General features: G+C 49.2%; 1 long non-coding RNA gene across 1 annotated transcript; it reads right to left on the reverse strand.

The window, feature by feature from the left end:
* Positions 1 to 230: 230 nt before the first annotated feature.
* Positions 231 to 1,550, reverse strand: LOC122369454. The gene is made up of 3 exons (XR_006254404.1): positions 1,463 to 1,550; positions 1,037 to 1,169; positions 231 to 781 (listed from the first exon to the last, which is right to left on the reverse strand). It is a non-coding gene; the product is annotated as an uncharacterized LOC122369454 (long non-coding RNA).
* Positions 1,551 to 9,033: the final 7,483 nt, after the last annotated feature.

Below are 9,033 nucleotides of genomic sequence, written 5' to 3' on the forward strand. Positions count from 1 at the left end.
ATTTGCTGCTTACAAATTGTGTGGGTAACCCCGCCACCGGTGTTGATGTTAACCCAACCCATTCTTACGAAGGCTTTTAATTGTTCAGAGATCGCGTGCGATGAGTTTTGTCGAGTCTCCATGCAGCGTACTTCTGTATTCAGCGGCGATGGCGACAGTGTCACAGTCACAGCCCGACCCCCCGTCCAGCCGAGCCCACCCCAGCGTCTGGCACGGGCGGTCACGTGACCGGCCGGTCACGTGACCGGTCGCGGCCAATCGGGCCGCGCCCTCGACGGGTCAGCTAGGGTTACATGCACCACATCACCTCCCTTCCAAAAAAAAAAAACACGCTTATAACCTCACTGTACACCTCACGGAACGCGACAAAACCAGACACTCTGGAAAAAGTCAGGAGAATTCCGCACACGACCGGATCTCCGAGGTGACGGCGCCGATGTTTGCGCACCCGGAACGTCCGGTCCGCCACTGGTCTCCGACGGCCCCCGGCGCGCACCGGCGGACGCCGCCCGCTCAGGGGAACGCACCACAGTTTTTGGATTCGACGACTGCGACTGCGAACCCGTGGCAGCACTCGGGACTGGCGGCGGCTGCAGCTCCTCAACCGGCGGCCCAGCAGTCGAACGACGCGTGGCCATGTCGTTCTCGGCGGCGGCCAGCGCGGCGCCTTGAGAGACGGTCCCAGCAGTCGGTCGAGGGACGCCGCCACGGGAGATCTCGACATCAGTGGGCAGCGTCGTTACAGCCGGTGTGGTAGTGCATGCCGCACCAGCCGGTTGACCTGCCGAAGGAACAGAGCTCAGAAGCTGGTCCGCATGTCTGCGCCACGTCCTGCCGTCATCAAGGCGAACAACGAGGGACACTGGTCCGTCAGCACCAACGATTGTACCAGGTAGCCAAACGCTTCCAGAGCCATAGTTCCGTGCGAGCACGCGGTCGGTTACAGAGAAGAGTCTATGCCTCGCCGAACGATCATGATGGCTCTTCTGAGCGAACTGAGCCTCGGCCACTGACCTGTTCAAATCCGGATACATACGATCGAGTCGTGTCTTCAGCTTGCGTCCCAGCATCAGCTCGGCAGGCGTTACAGTCGTTGTGGAGTGAGGCGTCGTTCTCTGCCGCAGGAGCCACTTGGACAACGCCAGCTCCCAGCCGTCTCCTGCGTCTCTCTGCAACACGAGTTTCACTTCCTTAACCACGCGCTCGGCCAACCCATTGCCCTGGCTATGTCGGGGCTCGATCGTGCGGTGGGAGACCCGGTTGCCGGCCAAGAAGCGCTGAAACTCATCACAGACGTAAAGGTGGTAGCATTGTCGGAGACTAACATATCTGGCAGTCCCCACCTTGCAAACACACGGCGGAGACAAGCGATAACGGGAGCAGAGGCGGTGGACGGCAGAATCTCCGCCTCCACCCACTTGGAATGGGCGTCGACCATGCAGAACACATACTTGCCGCGTACCGGTTCGGCGAAGTCGCAGTGGATCCGGGACCACGGTCTAGATGGCCAGGCCCATGGATGCAGCTCGGCGTGCGGCGGCTTGGGTCGACTCTGCTGGCAAGGTGAACAGTTTTGCACAACCCGCTCGATCTGCGCGTCGATACCAGGCCACCATACAATCGATCTGGCTAGCGACTTCATACGCCGCATCCCGGGGTGACTCACGTGGAGTTCACGCAGAACAGTCTCCCTACTTGACTGGGGTACCACCACCCTGTGACCCCACAGAAGCACTCCCGCTGTCTGAGTAAGCTCGTCCCTCCTTCTGATAAACGGTTTGAAGTCATCTGGTGCCTCGGACGGCCAGTCTGCGAACTGCACCCACCTCAGGACTTTGGACAGCACCGGATCTCGACTGGTCTGCAGCGCGATCGCCTTGGAATCCAGCCAGTCTGCACCTGCGAGGAGAACCAGCTCTTCAGCATCATGAGGCACATCATCAACCAGCAGCACCAGCTCTTCCATCTGTGCGCCGACTTCTGTGGGAACAGGTAAGCGACTCAGTGCATCTGCGTTACCCATCTGGCCTGTAGGGCGGAACCGTATGGTGTAGTTGTAACACGACAGTTTAAGCGCCCACCTGCGAATCCGCGCGGCAGTCATCTCTGGCAGTCCTTCATGTTCACCGAACAACTTCACTAAGGGCTTGTGGTCAGTAACCAGAGCGAACGGTCGAGGTACGCCACACAAATAATTGTGGAACTTTGTGACTCCAAAGATTATGGCCAGTCCTTCGCGCTCTATCTGGGCGTATCTAGACTCAGATAGTGACAGCCGTCGAGATGCGAAAGATGCAGATCGCTGCATCGAGATGCAGCGCGCCGCAGCGCCGCGGGGCAGCGGCCGGCCGTGCTGGCGGTGCGGTTCCAGACACGGCGGTACGTGCCGCTTCAAGGACTACCGGTGCCATTCCTGCGGTGCCATCGGTCATCTGTCGCGCTGCTGTACGCGAGGCAGAGACGAGCGCACCAACCGACTGGCTGAAGATGATCCTGCTGCGTCACCGGAAACGCTGCAGCTGGATAATCTCTCCAGCTCTGACCCCGTCTACATGGTAAGACGCACTGGGGTGAGTGTGCCGCCCATCTGGTGTCCCGTCGAGATGCATGGTCAGCGGGTGGATATGGAGTTGGATACGGGCGCGGGGGTCACCATCATTGACGAGCATACTTACCTCAGGTTGAACAGTCGGCCCAAGTTGACACCGTGCTCTACTGCCTTGAAGGCGTACTCAGGTGATGTCATTCCTGTGTTGGGTCAGTTCACCACTGATGTATCGTACAACGGTTCTGTGCACAGGGATCTTCCCGTGATCGTGGTCAAGGGCTCTGGTCCGAGCCTCATGGGCCGCAACTGGCTGCACCTGATGAGGATCAACTGGTCTGAAGTACACGCTCTACGCTCTCCAACGTCACAGCCGGCCACGGACATGATCAAACGCAAGTACCCCGATCTGTTCCTTCCACGGTTGGGTGAGCTTAAAGGGGTGCGTGTTCACCTTGATATTGACCAATCTGTGAGGCCCAAGTTTTGCAAGGCCCGTTCGATTCCGTATGCATACAAGGCAAAGGTAGAGGAGCAGTTAGATGCTGATATCGCTAGTGGGGTTTTAGTACCAGTGAAAGACAGTCGCTGGGCAGCCCCTATTGTACCTGTGATTCGGCCTGATGGCAAGATCAGAGTCTGCGCAAATTTCAAGCTAACCGCTAACACTGCTGTGCGCATGGACCGTTACCCTCTGCCCAAGACGGAGGACATGCTGTCTTCCTTGAGTGGGAAAAATATATTTTCCAAACTCGACCTAGCGCAGGCATACAATCAGTTGGTCGTCCATGAAGAGTCTATGCCTCGCCCGCCATCGGGCGGTGCCCGTCCGCCAGAGCTCGCGCCGGCACGGCCCGACCCGAACGGCGGCGGGCCCTCGGGCGGTCCGCGGGTGACCCTGAAAGCAGCAGCTCCGTCCGTGTGGATCAGCTGCGACTCACGTCTGACCGTCTCAGACGCCCTGGCATGCTGCAAAGCGATATCCAACGTCAGGTTATCCTTGCACAACAGCTCATTCTGGCACTTGCTGTCGCTCATCCCACACACGACTTGATCACGTAAAGCAGTCTGCAAGTACGGGCCGAAATCACAATTGACCGCGATCTTCTTGAGCTCAGCAACAAAATCCATGACACTCTCCCCTGGTGCCTGAGTACGTTTGAAAAACTTGTAACGTTCAGCGATCTCGATGTTTGACGGTTTGTAATGTGCACTCAAAAGATCTACGAGCTAATCATATGTACAATCTTCTACGGTTCTTGGGATGATCAAATCCTTCAGTTTACTGTACGCTACAGTACCAATGCATGTTAAAAACACAGACTTCTTTTTATCTCCCAATATCTCATTGCTGACACAAAAATGGTCAAACAGTTCCCGGTAAGTGTCAAACCGGTCGATCGATGGATCGAATGTACTTATCGAACCGATGACCATGTTGCTGAGTTCAGTCCTCTCCCGTTTCCTTGCTTCGTGACTTCGTGCTGAAAAATCCTCGTCGCCAGTGTGGAGTCTCCATGCAGCGTACTTCTGTATTCAGCGGCGATGGCGACAGTGTCACAGTCACAGCCCGACCCCCCGTCCAGCCGAGCCCACCCCAGCGTCTGGCACGGGCGGTCACGTGACCGGCCGGTCACGTGACCGGTCGCGGCCAATCGGGCCGCGCCCTCGACGGGTCAGCTAGGGTTACATGCACCACAAGTTTCCTGTCGGTAAGTGGTAATTTTCGCAAATAATCGGTAATGGACACCTAAATAGGTATAGGTTCATCAGCTGTTTGCCAGTTTTATACAGCTGGCAAGTGCTTGGTCGGGATGCATGAAAAATATAAAGTAAAAAATCAAATAAGCTGCTTATTCCCGACTTAGGAACATCTACGATCATAAATAAAGCGTGTCTTTGGAGTTTCATCACTTATCACGCTACAAACAGGAAACACCGCAACCTCAATTGGGGTAACACCGCCACGGGGTGGCGGTGTTCCCCAATAAGTGATCACAAGCAAAAATCGCCAGCGGTAAGAATGTACTACACGGTTCAAGCAAACTTATCTTACTGGACAAAGCCGATCAGTTATTTTTCGATGTAATCAAGTAAATCAAAATGAGTCTCTACTTAAAGACATTCAAAAGTGCTCCCAACTCATCGAATTTTTATAAGAGAATGTGCATTTTTCTTTAAATGCCCACATTGAGCTTCGATTACACTGAAACACCGGAACACAAATCAGAAGACGCTTACCTTCGTGCGGTCAATAGGAAATAACGGATTTTTACGCTTCACATTTCATACTTTCGCCGCCAGATGGGGTGGCGGTGTTTCCCACAGTGGCGGTGTTACCCCCGCTTCCCCTACTTGTGCGATTTTATGTGCACCGCCGGAGTATCACCACTGAGAGGGTTGTGGGTCCCTACTCTCTACTCTCTCCTCTCTCTGAAGAGTCGGGGGGAGGGGTGGAGGCCCGTTTTTTACATTTTTTAAAGGGACCCTCCCACCTTCAAAAAAGTTAATGAACTGGCATAAAAGTGATGTAGCGTGAATCACAAAGAGCGAAAATGAACATCTACCAAATTTTACCGGAAAATGTTCACCCGTTTTCGAGATATAAGACTTTTATTTTTGTTTACTTTTTGGGAACTCCGCTGTTTCTATGACGTCACGTAAAGGTTTTCTTTACGTCGGCATTTGGAAGCAATAGTTTGGTATCAAAGTGCGACAAATATTGCGCGAATGATGCGTTTATCTTATCAAGGTCAATATATGATGGCCAATAAAGGATTCCAGGACAATCTTCTTATGGCATTTCTTCGTATCGCAATTCTTCGTCTGCAAATCTTCGTCAGGGCATTTATTCGTATCCCATTACTTTGTCTCGCATCAGGGTATATGAAAATCGGCTCGCATTTCTTCTTCAACGCAAATACCTATATGCAAAAGTAAGCATTGAGGGACAAATAAATGCACCGACGAAGATTTGTAGACGAAGAAATGCGGACGAAAAATTGTGCTACGAAGAAATGTCATGCGAGGATTCGTTCGGGTACCATGACATTTATGTGATTTCAAAGTCAAGGTTCACAGCTGATCTGCTAAATCAAGCCAAGAATCCAAACTATCAAAAAACTATAAATATTTGTTTGTCTGTCACAGAGGTCTCAAGCAATATAAGGTTGACATATGTTGAATCAAAAATCTACTGCCACAACTCACATCTCCTGCCTTAGTTTATCATTGTTGTTTAAACTTTCTTTCAAGAGAAACAGAAGCCAGTAGATGATATCACTTCAGATGATTGTTTCAAGATCTGAGTTCAAATGGAAATAAAAGCAAGATCAAGATGAAACAGGGATTATTGCTGTTAAAGTAGTTTGGCCATGATACAACAAGCACATAAATCATTAGCCAAATCAAATACTGGTTGGTTTGTCAAGATGTTTGTTGTCTGTCGTCTGTCGAGCTGCTATGAACACTGAACGCTCTCACTCTTACTTTAAAGATAGTAGTTTAAGTTGAATGGTAGTGAGCTGTAATTAGACAGAGCAGCTATTCAGTGCTCACATCAAGCCAGGCTAGGAAATGGCATCAACTGTGGTGGGAGGAAGCAGGTTCGGCAGCCCTATGTTGTAAACTTCTGTTGTGTCTTGTGTTTGATCAACTTATGTTTTCTGCTCTGTTTTGTGCAGTGATAGTAGCAGGTAACTGCATGCTTGTCAAATTATGTGAATAAACGAATTCATAACATTGCATTTTTCTCTCCATGCAAGGAACAAGTAAGATGTTGTAGAAAATGTAATAGAGGGCTGCATTGCTGATTTTGCACTTTATCAGAGCTTTATTAAGAATTGCTTTCCTGAAAGCTACACACAGGCCACAGCACTGAAATTCACAATGTCATAGCTTTTGGCAGAAAAAAAGAAAAGACTTACCTAGGTAAAATTGGCTGAAAGTATGGCAGAGCAGGTCTTGATGCGTATGCCCATCCATGTGCTTGCCGAAGCCGAACTGACTGCAAGTTGCAACACATTAACTCTGACCCACCATGGTGGCTGGCATATCCTGAACGTTCACCACTCTAAACAAGACAACTTTCAGCCCTCAGCATTGTATTAAAACACTGTACATGACACTCAAAATTTGTTTCAGTGCCATCCACGAACATCAGTCGCCATTCACCAGGCCAGTAAAAACAGAATAGATAATAGTTTCAAACCCATGTAGTCAGAGTTACAAGGTCTGCACCTCAAAACAAAATCCAGGTGACATTCACCACGCCAGTAAAAAACAGGTACTTAGGTAACGTAACAGCTTCAAATCTGGTAACATGTTGGTCGGACTTTACACTACCATATTTACATGGAATAATATGATACCAAACAATAGTGCAACCATTCTGGACAACAAAAGTGTATGATAAAATTAATTTAGAATACTTTGGCAGCATGTGATTTACGAGCACAGGCAGGTGTTACCTACCAGCCTTCTCAATGCTCGTAAAACCAACATTGTAGTTTTGATTTTACCTTATATGATAACACACTTGGCTGCAATGGCACATTTAATTTAATACTGTGAAAAGACCAGTTATAACCACTTCACAAGCACAATTGCACCTCATGCCGACATCCTTTTCCAAAGACAGTCAGCAGCGTCTTTCGTCAAAACTGGAAGATCAATCCCCTTTCAACTGTTAACATCAAACATATTTCTTCATGGTGTGATTTCCATATGGAAACCTTACAGGAAAAGAATTAATGTCAATTGTCAGCTCTTCAAATTTCTTTGGACTTTCACTTGCAGTACCATATCCAGTTTGCTTTGATATTTTGTTTTTTATTCCATGTTGAAGTTGAACACCAAGCTCCAGATATAGCAGGCAGCTTGATCATATTCGGCCTTGGTATAATATCAGTCCAAGTTCCAGTGGTGGGTATCTTCTAATATTCAAATTAAAATGAAAAGCAATAGGCTTTCTCATGTCAACGCCGACGACGGATTTCACGTTGATAAAAAAGGGAGCTCAAGGTCAGCAAAACTCGGGTTCAAGGAATGGCGGGCGTTGAAATGACTGCTGACGTCATCGAAAAACCGCTAATGGTTAAGAGATAGGGACTAAGCTGGTCCCAGTCCCACCCTGCAAGTAAAGGGAAGAAATTTCTTGAACACCATAAACCTGCGGGGGTTGCGACCAGGATAAATGGTGGTTTCTGAGCCTGGCCGCAAACTTGGCTATCTCAACTCAAAACTAATGTTAAGGTGGGATGGTCCCTTTAATGCCATCCTGACGTTTTTTTTTTTGCAGAATAAAGTGGCCGAAATCTGGGGAGAAATCGAAAATTGGGGGGGGGGGGGGCTATGGTTACGAAGGTCAGTCCACGTCGCTGCCCAAGTGGCCCACCAGTCAAAATTCCTTAGCCGAGGCCCTGCCGCCGTGAGCATGCAACTTAACAATCAGTCCCGAGTTATCTTCATATACGTCTAATATAAATATTTTTGACTTTAACTAGATTCCAACTACGGGGATTTATCCCCCTGGCGGCAGGTATATATAACAGCTATAGTTAGGGCATTGCCCCTATTGATGACGCTCCGTGACGGCTGGAAATTGAGAATTTCGTCCCGTGATACGCCAACAGCTATGCCGAAATGTTTGTTTTTTGTGCGTGCTGATTCTTACACGAAAAAACTATCTACAGTAGCCTGCTAACCAGCGTGCGATTTTTTACTTTTCATCTTAGTTTTCGCTACTTTTAGGTACCTTACTTACCATGCCAAGTGCCCACCTACTTTCAAAAGGTCAGCGCCGCCCCTGTCATCCTATCCAGCAGGAGCTGCGTGCTATCACCCATTGGCAGTGAGAAATATTGATCAATGGCCATCGCCCAGCACTATTTGTCTTTCGTGGTATGACAGTTTGACGTTTGTGAAAAGTGATAATATGACATGCAATACCCATATATGTGTTCACATTATCACTTTTCACACATATTTGTCTTTCCATTGGCTACGTTCGCATAGTATGCACTATGCATTAGTGATGTCAATCATAGAAAGTCAGAGCACCGATACCAAACCAAATACAAATCAAAACCATTGGAAAATACCGAAACCGAACCGATCGGTTGGACGGCAAATATTTCTCTTATGGAACATGTTCATTAGAAGAATACTTTTATACTTATCTCTGATTTCTCAGGTGCACGTCGTTGCAAATGTATCCAAAAAATGCATAATGACACGAAAGTTGAAGTCGCCGAGTGGATTCGAATCCTTGTCACTAGTTGGATACTCTAATCACTTCGCCACGGCAACAACAGATGTAAAGCAGCTTAAATATCCTTAAGTAAAACCTAGCTTTAATAGACGCCACCAAGGGCGAGGACCGAACTTATGACGCCACGTTGACGTCACTCAAGAGGCACGCTATTGGTCGGCCGATTCGTGTAAAACACTTGGCTGCCGGGCCGGTGCTCCGCGACTTCCGCGCCGGG

The sequence above is a fragment of the Amphibalanus amphitrite genome, unplaced genomic scaffold (assembly GCF_019059575.1).
Source record: "Amphibalanus amphitrite isolate SeventyFive unplaced genomic scaffold, NRLGWU_Aamphi_draft 001036F_arrow, whole genome shotgun sequence".
In the NCBI taxonomy this organism is placed as follows: domain Eukaryota; kingdom Metazoa; phylum Arthropoda; class Thecostraca; order Balanomorpha; family Balanidae; genus Amphibalanus; species Amphibalanus amphitrite.